Raw genomic sequence first — 10,446 nt, 5'->3', positions numbered from 1 at the left:
ATTTTTTTAACAAAACACATACAAAATTATTATTGTGACTGTTTCGCCTAGTCATAACTAGGCGAAACAATTGTCGCAATATTATAATAAAATACAGCTTAGTAGACTCAAAAAATCTGTGTTTGATTTAAAAAATTAATACCTACATAAAATAAAAATTGTCATTACATAATAAAATAAAAAACATACATATTATAAGTTATTACATACATAGACACAGACATACACATACATACACACATACGTATACATATGTACATACATGCCTGTGTATGAACAGGTAGATAAAATGATAATAATATAATAATCAGACAGAAAAAAGCAGGTAGACATAATCGAAAATTACACACGAAGTAATATTTTCCTCTTAAAGGCAACCTCGCCTATAACTAAATACTATTGTGCATATTGTTGTATATAAATACTGTAAATATATAAATATGTTGTTTATGAATACTGTTGTATATAAAGAGAGAAAAGAAAATAGAGTCTGGGTTTGTGTGAGTGTGTATGTGCGTGTGTGTGTGTGTGTGTGTGTGTGTGTGTGTGTGTGTGTGTGTGTGTGTGTGTGTGTGTGTGTGTGTATGTGTGTGTGTGTGTGTGTGAGTGTGAGGGTGGAAATAACCCTTAAAATCAATAAAATTTCAGCAGAATCTCTTCCTTAAAACAATTCATGTAGTTCACAAAATTTCCTTAATTGATATAGGCTAGTACTATGTTTTATGTTGAAAAGATATTACATTTCCATTTGTCCATTCAACCAATTAAATTTGGCGAATTTTCGGCCTGAATTTTACTGCATGGAAGCACTAATTGATCTATAAACAATTGGAAGCTTTCCAAGAATTTTATTTGAAGTTTTGCAGTAGTAGGAACTTTGCGAAGGAGGCATAGAAGATTGTTCGAAGATATATATATATATATATATATATATATATATATATATATATATATATATATATATATATATATATGTATTTATATATATATATATATAAATATATATATATGTATATATAAACATATATAAATATATATATATAAATATATATATATATATATATATATATATATATATATATATATATATATATATATATATATATATATATATATATATATATATATATATATATATATATATATATATATATATATATATATATATATATATATATATATATATATATATATATATATATATATATATATATATATATATATATATATATATATATATATATATATATGTAATAAAATAACTAGGTACCTACCCATACATTTTATTAAGTACCTACAAATAGTACCTACATAAAACAGTTCTACCAACAGATGTCGCATGCGTCACTCAGAAGAAAACAAAAGACTTCCGATAATATTATTAACTGTCAGAATCATATAGATATAAAAATTATTGTAAAGATTAATTAAGAATAAACTTTTATTGTCGTTTCTTTAATTACAAAGCAACACATTGTTTATTTTATTATTATACACCCACTTTACATATTATTTACACTTAATTTTCAAAAGGAAAATATTACCACGTTATAAAACGACAATTTTGTTAATCAAAAATAAAGAAACAGAATATAAAATAAAAAATAGTGAATTTAAAAATACAGAAAATAACAACAGCGAGGAATGCAAAATAAATTATAATGAACATGTAAAAGAAGAAGATTTTGAAATAAAAATAAATCATTTAAATCAATTTCAAAAATCTAAAATAAATGAACTGATTTGCAAATATAAATCCGTTTTTGCAAAAGACAAATATGATATCGGCACTGTTAGTGGATACGAAGCGAGGATAGACTTACTAGTAGACAGATATTGCAGTAAGAGGCCTTACAGATGTACTGTAGAAGATAAAAAGGAGATAGAAAAACAAATTGCAAAATTACTGGATAATAAGCTAATAGAAGAATCCTACAGTCCATTTGCTGCACCTGTTACATTGGCATTTAAAAAAGAGGAAAACAAAAAATCCAGACTGTGTATAGATTTCAGAGAATTGAATAAAATAGTAGTGCCTCAAGCTCAACCATTTCCTTTAATTGAAGACCTAATGATAAAGACCAGGAATTGCAAATTTTTTTCAACACTAGATATAAACTCAGCGTTTTGGTCTATTCCTTTACGAATCGAAGACAGAAAAAAGACGGGATTTGTTACACAAGAAGGACATTTCCAATGGACTTGCCTACCATTTGGATTGAAGACCTCACCAGCAATTTTTCAAAGGATACTAGGTAACATATTAAGAAAGTATAAACTTACTGATTTCACCGTTAATTACATAGATGATATTCTTATATTTTCTAAAACTTTTGCTGAGCACATTAAACATCTAACACAGTTGCTGGAAGCGATCGAAACGGAAGGTTTCAGGTTAAAATTTACAAAATGCGCATTTGCGTCAGACTTGGTAAAATATCTAGGTCATATAATTCAAAATAATTCAATAAAACCAGTAAAGGATAATTTGATTTCAATAAAGAATTTTCCTGTTCCAAAAACGATAAAAAATGTAAGACAATTTCTGGGGAAAATAAACTTTTACCATGAATACATACCAAAGAGTGCAATAATACTAGATCCATTGCATAACTTACTAAGGAAAAATCAAAAATTTATTTGGTGTGATAAATGCCAAAAAGCATTTGAAATAACAAAAAGCATGCTTTGCTCACAGCCCGTTCTAGAAATTTTTGATCAGGATTTACCAATCAACATTTATACCGATGCTTCTTTAGAAGGTGTTGGGGCCATTTTGAAACAAAAGCAGCCCGATGGTAGAGAAAAACCTGTGGCATACTTTTCAAAAAAAAAACTAAATGAAGCCCAGAAGAAAAAAAAAGCAATATATTTAGAATGTTTAGCAATTAAGGAAGCAGTAAGATACTGGCAATACTGGTTAATAGGTAAATCATTTACGGTTTATTCAGATCACAAACCTTTGGAAAATATGAATCTGAAATCTAGGACCGATGAAGAGTTAGGTGATTTAACATATTATTTATCGCAATATGAATTCGAAATAAAATATAATCCAGGAAAGAAGAATTTAGAAGCAGATTGTCTAAGCAGGAATCCAGTATTAGAATCGAGTGAAAATGCAGATGAACAATTAAAAGTTGTAAATTTGGTTAAATTAGAAGATATTTTAAGAGATCAGAATAAAAATGAAAGAATTCAACAGAAAAAAAACAAATGGATTGAAAAAAAACAATGTCTATTTTAAAAAGGTCAAGAAAAAAGAAAAAATAATTCTTTCAGAACCGTTTAGCATCGAAATCATAAAAGACATACATGAAAACCTATGCCATATTGGAATTGGACAAATGAAAAAGACTATTAGTCCACATTACACAGCCAAAAATTTGACGAAAAACATAAAAACAATTTGTAGAAATTGTGAAATTTGTATTAAAAATAAATCAAGAGGACAAAAGAAATTTGGATTTATGTCTCATCTAGGCCCGGCCACAAAGCCTTTTGAAATAATATCTTTAGACACAATTGGAGGTTTAGGAGGTTCAAGATCAACAAAAAAATATCTACATCTCTTAGTGGATCACTTTACAAGATACGCATTTATTTTAACCTCGAAAACTCAAAATGCAAATGATTTTATAAAACTAATCAAAATAACAGAAACCGAGGATATTGGTATGCTTCTCACCGACCAATACCCAGGAATAAACTCGAAAGAATTCAAGGAATTCTTAAATGACAAGCAGATCCCAATAATCTTCACTGCAGTAAATGCACCATTCTCAAATGGCCTAAATGAAAGGCTGAATCAAACATTGGTGAACAAAATCAGATGCAAAATAAATGAAAAAGGGAAAAGAAAAGCATGGACCACAATAGCTCAAGAATGTGTTAATAAATATAATAATACTAATCACTCAGTCACTGACTTTTCCCCAAGTTATCTTTTATATGGTACAGATGTAAATATTTTACCCAACGAATTAAAACAAGGAAAATCTAATAATGACTGGATTAGAGACAGGAAAATAGCGCTTGAAAATACAATAAAATCACATAATTACAATAAAACATTATTTGACAAAAATAGAATAGGCTGCGAATTCAACGTAGGAGACATGGTGTATGTGGAAAATGGAAACAAGCTAAACAGAAAAAAATTGGATGAACTAAAAATTGGACCTTATAAAATTATTGAAAAAATTTCTAACTCAATATACAGAATTGATACAGGTCACAAAAAAATAAAATCAAACCTTTATCATATCACTAAACTTATACCAGTCCATTCACTACAAGAAGATGATCCGGAGGACGAGTGAAAATTTTACTATGAATTTTCATCCCCAAGGGGGGAGATGTAATAAAATAACTAGGTACCTACCCATACATTTTATTAAGTACCTACAAATAGTACCTACATAAAACAGTTCTACCAACAGATGTCGCATGCGTCACTCAGAAGAAAACAAAAGACTTCCGATAATATTATTAACTGTCAGAATCATATAGATATAAAAATTATTGTAAAGATTAATTAAGAATAAACTTTTATTGTCGTTTCTTTAATTACAAAGCAACACATTGTTTATTTTATTATTATACACCCACTTTACATATTATTTACACTTAATTTTCAAAAGGAAAATATTACCACGTTATATATATATATATATATATATATATATATATATATATATATATATATATATATATATATATATATATATATATATATATATATATATATATATATATATATATATATATATATATATATATATATATATATATATATATATAATATATGTATATAATAATAAAACCCTTATCAGCACCCCAATGGTGCATAAGGCACTGCTTCATATAAACGTTATTTTGATTATTTACACATGAAAGAAAGGTGGTCAGCCCTCCGCTTCAGGAACAGGGTAATATTGAAAAATATTGGAGTGGAAAAATCACTTATATTTATTTGACCCCCTGGGAATCGAACCCGGGACCACCAGAACGGTAGCCGAGCGTGCTGACCATTACACTATGGAGGCGGACATCTACACATCTAGTCATACGTGCCCTCCGATCACGCACGATCACGACTTTTGACACCACCAGATTTTAGGTTCTGATTGATATGATCGTGCCAAGTCTTTTTCGGTCGTCCTCATTCTGTTTTCCCGCTCACATTTGCCACATATTTTTTTTGGTCATTCTCTCGTTATCCATTCGCTCCACATGTCCATGCCACCTTAAAGAACTTTTACTTTTTCATTGGCTGGCTGGCTTAAGTAACTAATCTGCCTTATTGATGATGACATGAGCAAGAAATGTATGATTTCAAAACATGGTAGTTTGGTTTCACAGGAATTACAATACCATTTTCACCTTATTCATGAGCAAAATATAAAAAAGCTGAGACAAGAATTATCGATAAAATTAAGAAAGGTGTGTTGAGATGGTTTGAACATGTAGAACGAATGAGTGAAATAAGAACGGTAAAACAAATTTAAGAGGCGAATGTAATTGGGAAAAGGAGCAGAGGAAGACCGAGAAAAACTTGGGATGATCAGGTATGCCAAATACTTGAAAGCGTCAGGTTAGAAGTTGAAACGATCGGCGGGTATGTATGAGGAGATGCATGAACGTGTAAGAGGCGAAGAATGTTTGCAAAGACAGAGTGGTGTGGCGTTATATTCTCTCTGCCTATCCCTGCGGGGATGCGGCGCGATGGTTATTTAGTTAGTTAGTCAATTATTATAATATACTTTAATAATATTGCATGACAACAAAACCCATTTGAATATATTATTCTTATATTCGTATTGTAAATTGGTACGCCGATATCGTATGGCGAAAGGCGATATATATTATCGCCGACCTTTTCAACAAATTCATATTCACGTACTTTATAAATGACCTACTCGTATTCCCTAGTCTTATATTAAGGTTCATAGCACGTTGGGGTGGGTATCGCTTTTGACAACAAGTCGCAGAAAATGAGCTTTAACTATAAAGCTTCTCTACTTCGGCAAACCTCATTATTAGGGAGTTTGCTGGAAGACCGTCAGCCATATTAACTTCAAAGGTTCGCCCCAAAGGTTATATTTGCGGTTTTTTTTCGACAACCTTCCACTCCTGTGAACAATCCTGAAAAACATTGCATCGCCAAGCGAATGGCTCTTCATTGAATTTTAAAAGATCGATTAATAAATTAACGGATAAGAGAAAAAATAATTATTTAAATTTATTCATTTTTAATTTAAGTTTTACCACATGATGCGGAATGCATCAAAACTCATGTCACAGTAGATTTTCAGGAATAGTGGTATTTAATAAGTAAAACTTGAATTTAAAATGGATAGATTTTACCACAAAATGATTGCCGAATCAATTAATGAAATTTATTTAGTACCTAAATTCGTGAAAAATTTCTTAGAAGTTGATCATTTTTTTTTATTTAACGTTTTATAATAATAAATTTATATATATATATATATAAATATATATATATATATATATATATATATAATATATATTTTTATATATATATATATATATATATATATATATATATATATATATAAATATATGTATAAACGTTTTCCAGTAAAACTACATTTAATTTAAAACACTTGAATGATGAAAAGAAGATATTTTTATGAAATTGGAATTTATATTGAAGGATTTCCTTCTTGTTTTTAAAATTATAAACTAAAATAGGATCTTTTAAAACTTTTACATCTTGTGAAGGCTTTCTATTGAAAGCTCCTATCGCATTCCCGGATCTGATACAGAAGCTCAAGGCTTCATGATAAACCGCAGACTTGCAAAGTGTTTTAATTTTAATTTTTTGTAAAACTTAGCCATAATTATTTTGAATCAATTTAAAAGTTCCCCAAAAATCAGCGTTAATTTATGTAAATGCAATATGTTGTATTTACAATAGTGAAAAATTAATGTACTGGAATTTTAACTAATGTTAAATTTAAGTTAATTAACAAGCAAACATGTTAAAAACTATCTATCATCAGATACAATAAATACTACAAACCATAAACATATATATATATATATATATATATATATATATATATATATATATATATATATATATATATATATATATATATATATATATATATATATATATATATATATATATATATATATATATATATATATATATATATATATATATATATATATGTAAGTAATATTACAAATATTTTATGTTTCAAAAGCATTGTAAATTTGTGGTATGGTAATATAAAATTCATTTCATCATTCTCTTTGCGTTAAGTAGTATTACACAAAGTGAAAGATGAATGATAAGGAGAGTGTTTTAACAAAAAATATTATGATGAGTAACACAATTATTTTGGAAAAATAGCAACGGGTTCTGACGGGAAAAGGGGATTTAAAAAAGTTTAGGATCGATATAAAGTGTTTTGCATATTAAAATAAATTAAAATAATAAATAAGCCCTGAAGAGGGCAACAGGTTGTTGCCGAAACTAGTTGGTTAATAAAAATGTGAGTGGATCAGAACACAAAGTATTTTTATTTCTCGAAATAATATCTATATGAAGTCATTATGAAATCATGTGAATTGTAAGGTATAGAATAGATTATATTTTAGTTTTGGGAATCTGTAACATCGTTTTATAATGCCTAGAATCAACTGAAAGACTCTGTATTAATTATTATGTACGGCAAATTACGACGTAATCGGTGACTTAAAAATTCTCAGCACGCCATTGTCGCAAAGTATGTCCATAAGTACCATTTAAATAATCGTGAAAAGCTTAGGCAAAGATGGCTGATTTTTCATGGCAATTAAACAAAGTTCTAGTCCAAACTTTTGAAAGGAAGTGTAGTTTTATCTTAGGGAAAAGTTTTCTCCGGCGAATGAATAGGAAAATCTTTTGGCAAATATTATTTAAAATAGGGTGTTGTAATACCAACCCCCCTCCCTAACTCGACGCAGCCTTTAAAGTTGTTTGATTTATAAGTGAGGAAATTTTTACAAGGTTGGGTTGTTAATTTATTGAAAGTGTCTGTTAAAAGCGGACGATGAATAACATATTACTAGCTTTTCACCATAATGTAATACGAGTGTATTATCCTTTTACTTATGTACATATGATAATTTTTATTTAAGTGGGAAAAAGTAAAAATTGATGCCTTTTTCTCAATGAAAACAACGACATGTATAATTCATAATTGCTGTTTAAAGGCATTGATTTAAATCAATTTATGAAATATGGTATATAATATATGGCAATTAATAAAATTAAAACAATTAAAAGCTAGCAAACGGAAAAATAATAAAATATCTAAATTGCTTTTGAAGGCATTGATTGGAATCAATTTATGAAATACACATGGAAATTAATAAAATCATACTTAAATATAAATTGACATACAAAATAAAGTAATAAAAAATAAAACGATTTCACTAATGTTTTTTTCTTTCTTTAATCAACCGTGAATCGAGTAGGTAATTCAATTTATCTCAAGACATTATATTAAATTATTCTAACCTTCCTAACACAAGCAAATGGCAAAATAATAATATTTCTAAATTGCTTGGTTTCAACACGAGATTTAATCCTCGTTATCACCAAATTTACGGTAAATGGGTGGAAAGTTAGCGTGGGATACTGAAATAATTTTTCAGCATACTAATTTTCTCCCCGCATTAGATGTTGACGCTAGTTGTATAATTTATGTACTACGCCTAAAAACTTTTATTGCCAACTTACTTAATGAAAAAAAAAGTCAGATTAAAAAACTTTTTGGTTACTTAGGAAGAATTTCATACATTACAGTTGGTATATATGAATATTTATATATTTAAAATAATTAAAAAAAAACACTTGTATAGTACCAATTTTGTAATTTTTTTCATTACATACGACTAGCTTCGAAGTGGTAATTTTTATCGACAGGTGATCAGTAATACTAATCATTGTTTATTACTTATCACCTGTCGATGAAAACAATTGTAGTTTTCGAAACTATTCGTATGTAATAAAATTTAACGCAATAAGTGGTAATAACAAGTGTATTATTTTTGTCATTCTAAATTATATATTCAAATTACATATTTGTTTGTATATGTATATATATATATATATATATATATATATATATATATATATATATATATATATATATATATATATATATATATATATATATATATATATATATATATATATATATATATATATATATATATATATATATATATTTATATATATATATATATATATATATATATATATATATATATATATATTTATATATATATATATATATATATATATATATTATATATATATATATATATATATATATATATATATATATATATATATATATATATATATATATATATATATATATATTTATATATATATATATATATATATATATATATATATATATATATATATATATATATATATATATATATATATATATATATATATATATAAATATATATATATATATATATATATATATATATATATATATATATATATATATATATATATATATATATATATATATATAAATATATATATATATATATATATATATATATATATATATATATATATATATATATATATATATATATATATATATATATATATATTTATATATATATATATATATATATATATATATATATATATATATATATATATATATATATATATATATATATATATATATATATATATATATATATATATATATATATTTATATATATATATATATATATATATATATATATATATATATATATATATATATATATACATATATATATATATATTTATATATATATATTAAAATATATATATATATATATATATATATATATATATATATATATATATATATATATATATATATATATATATTATATATATATATATATATATATATATATATATATATTTATATATATATATATATATATATATATATATATATATATTATATATATATATATATATATATATATATATATATATATATATATATATATATATATATCAGGGATTTTACAGAGTTTACGACCTATCATAGGCTGGTAAAGTAATCACTTAACCAGCCTTTGACAGGTCATAAGCCCAATAAATACCGAAACTTCCATATTCTTTCGAATCTATGTTAAGATTTCATAAAAATACATACAATTAAAAAAAAAGGTAATATGCATGTTCATTCATGGTCAGAATAGTAAGGGTTACACAAGTGTATAAAGTGATCACTTAAGCCAGCCAAATGCCAAATCAGAACCCTACGGCCGCCTAGACTTCCACCCTCTTCATATAAAAAAACGATTGATGTCTTATCTCAAGTTAAGACATCTATAATACAAAATAGGGTGGGTTACTTTATTCGGATCGATTTATCCATCGATTT

Source organism: Brachycentrus maculatus, unplaced genomic scaffold (assembly GCF_059751285.1).
Source record: "Brachycentrus maculatus isolate JH-2025_06_01 unplaced genomic scaffold, ASM5975128v1 h1tg000964l, whole genome shotgun sequence".
Classification (NCBI taxonomy): domain Eukaryota; kingdom Metazoa; phylum Arthropoda; class Insecta; order Trichoptera; family Brachycentridae; genus Brachycentrus; species Brachycentrus maculatus.
Note: the sequence above shows the minus strand (reverse complement) of the source record.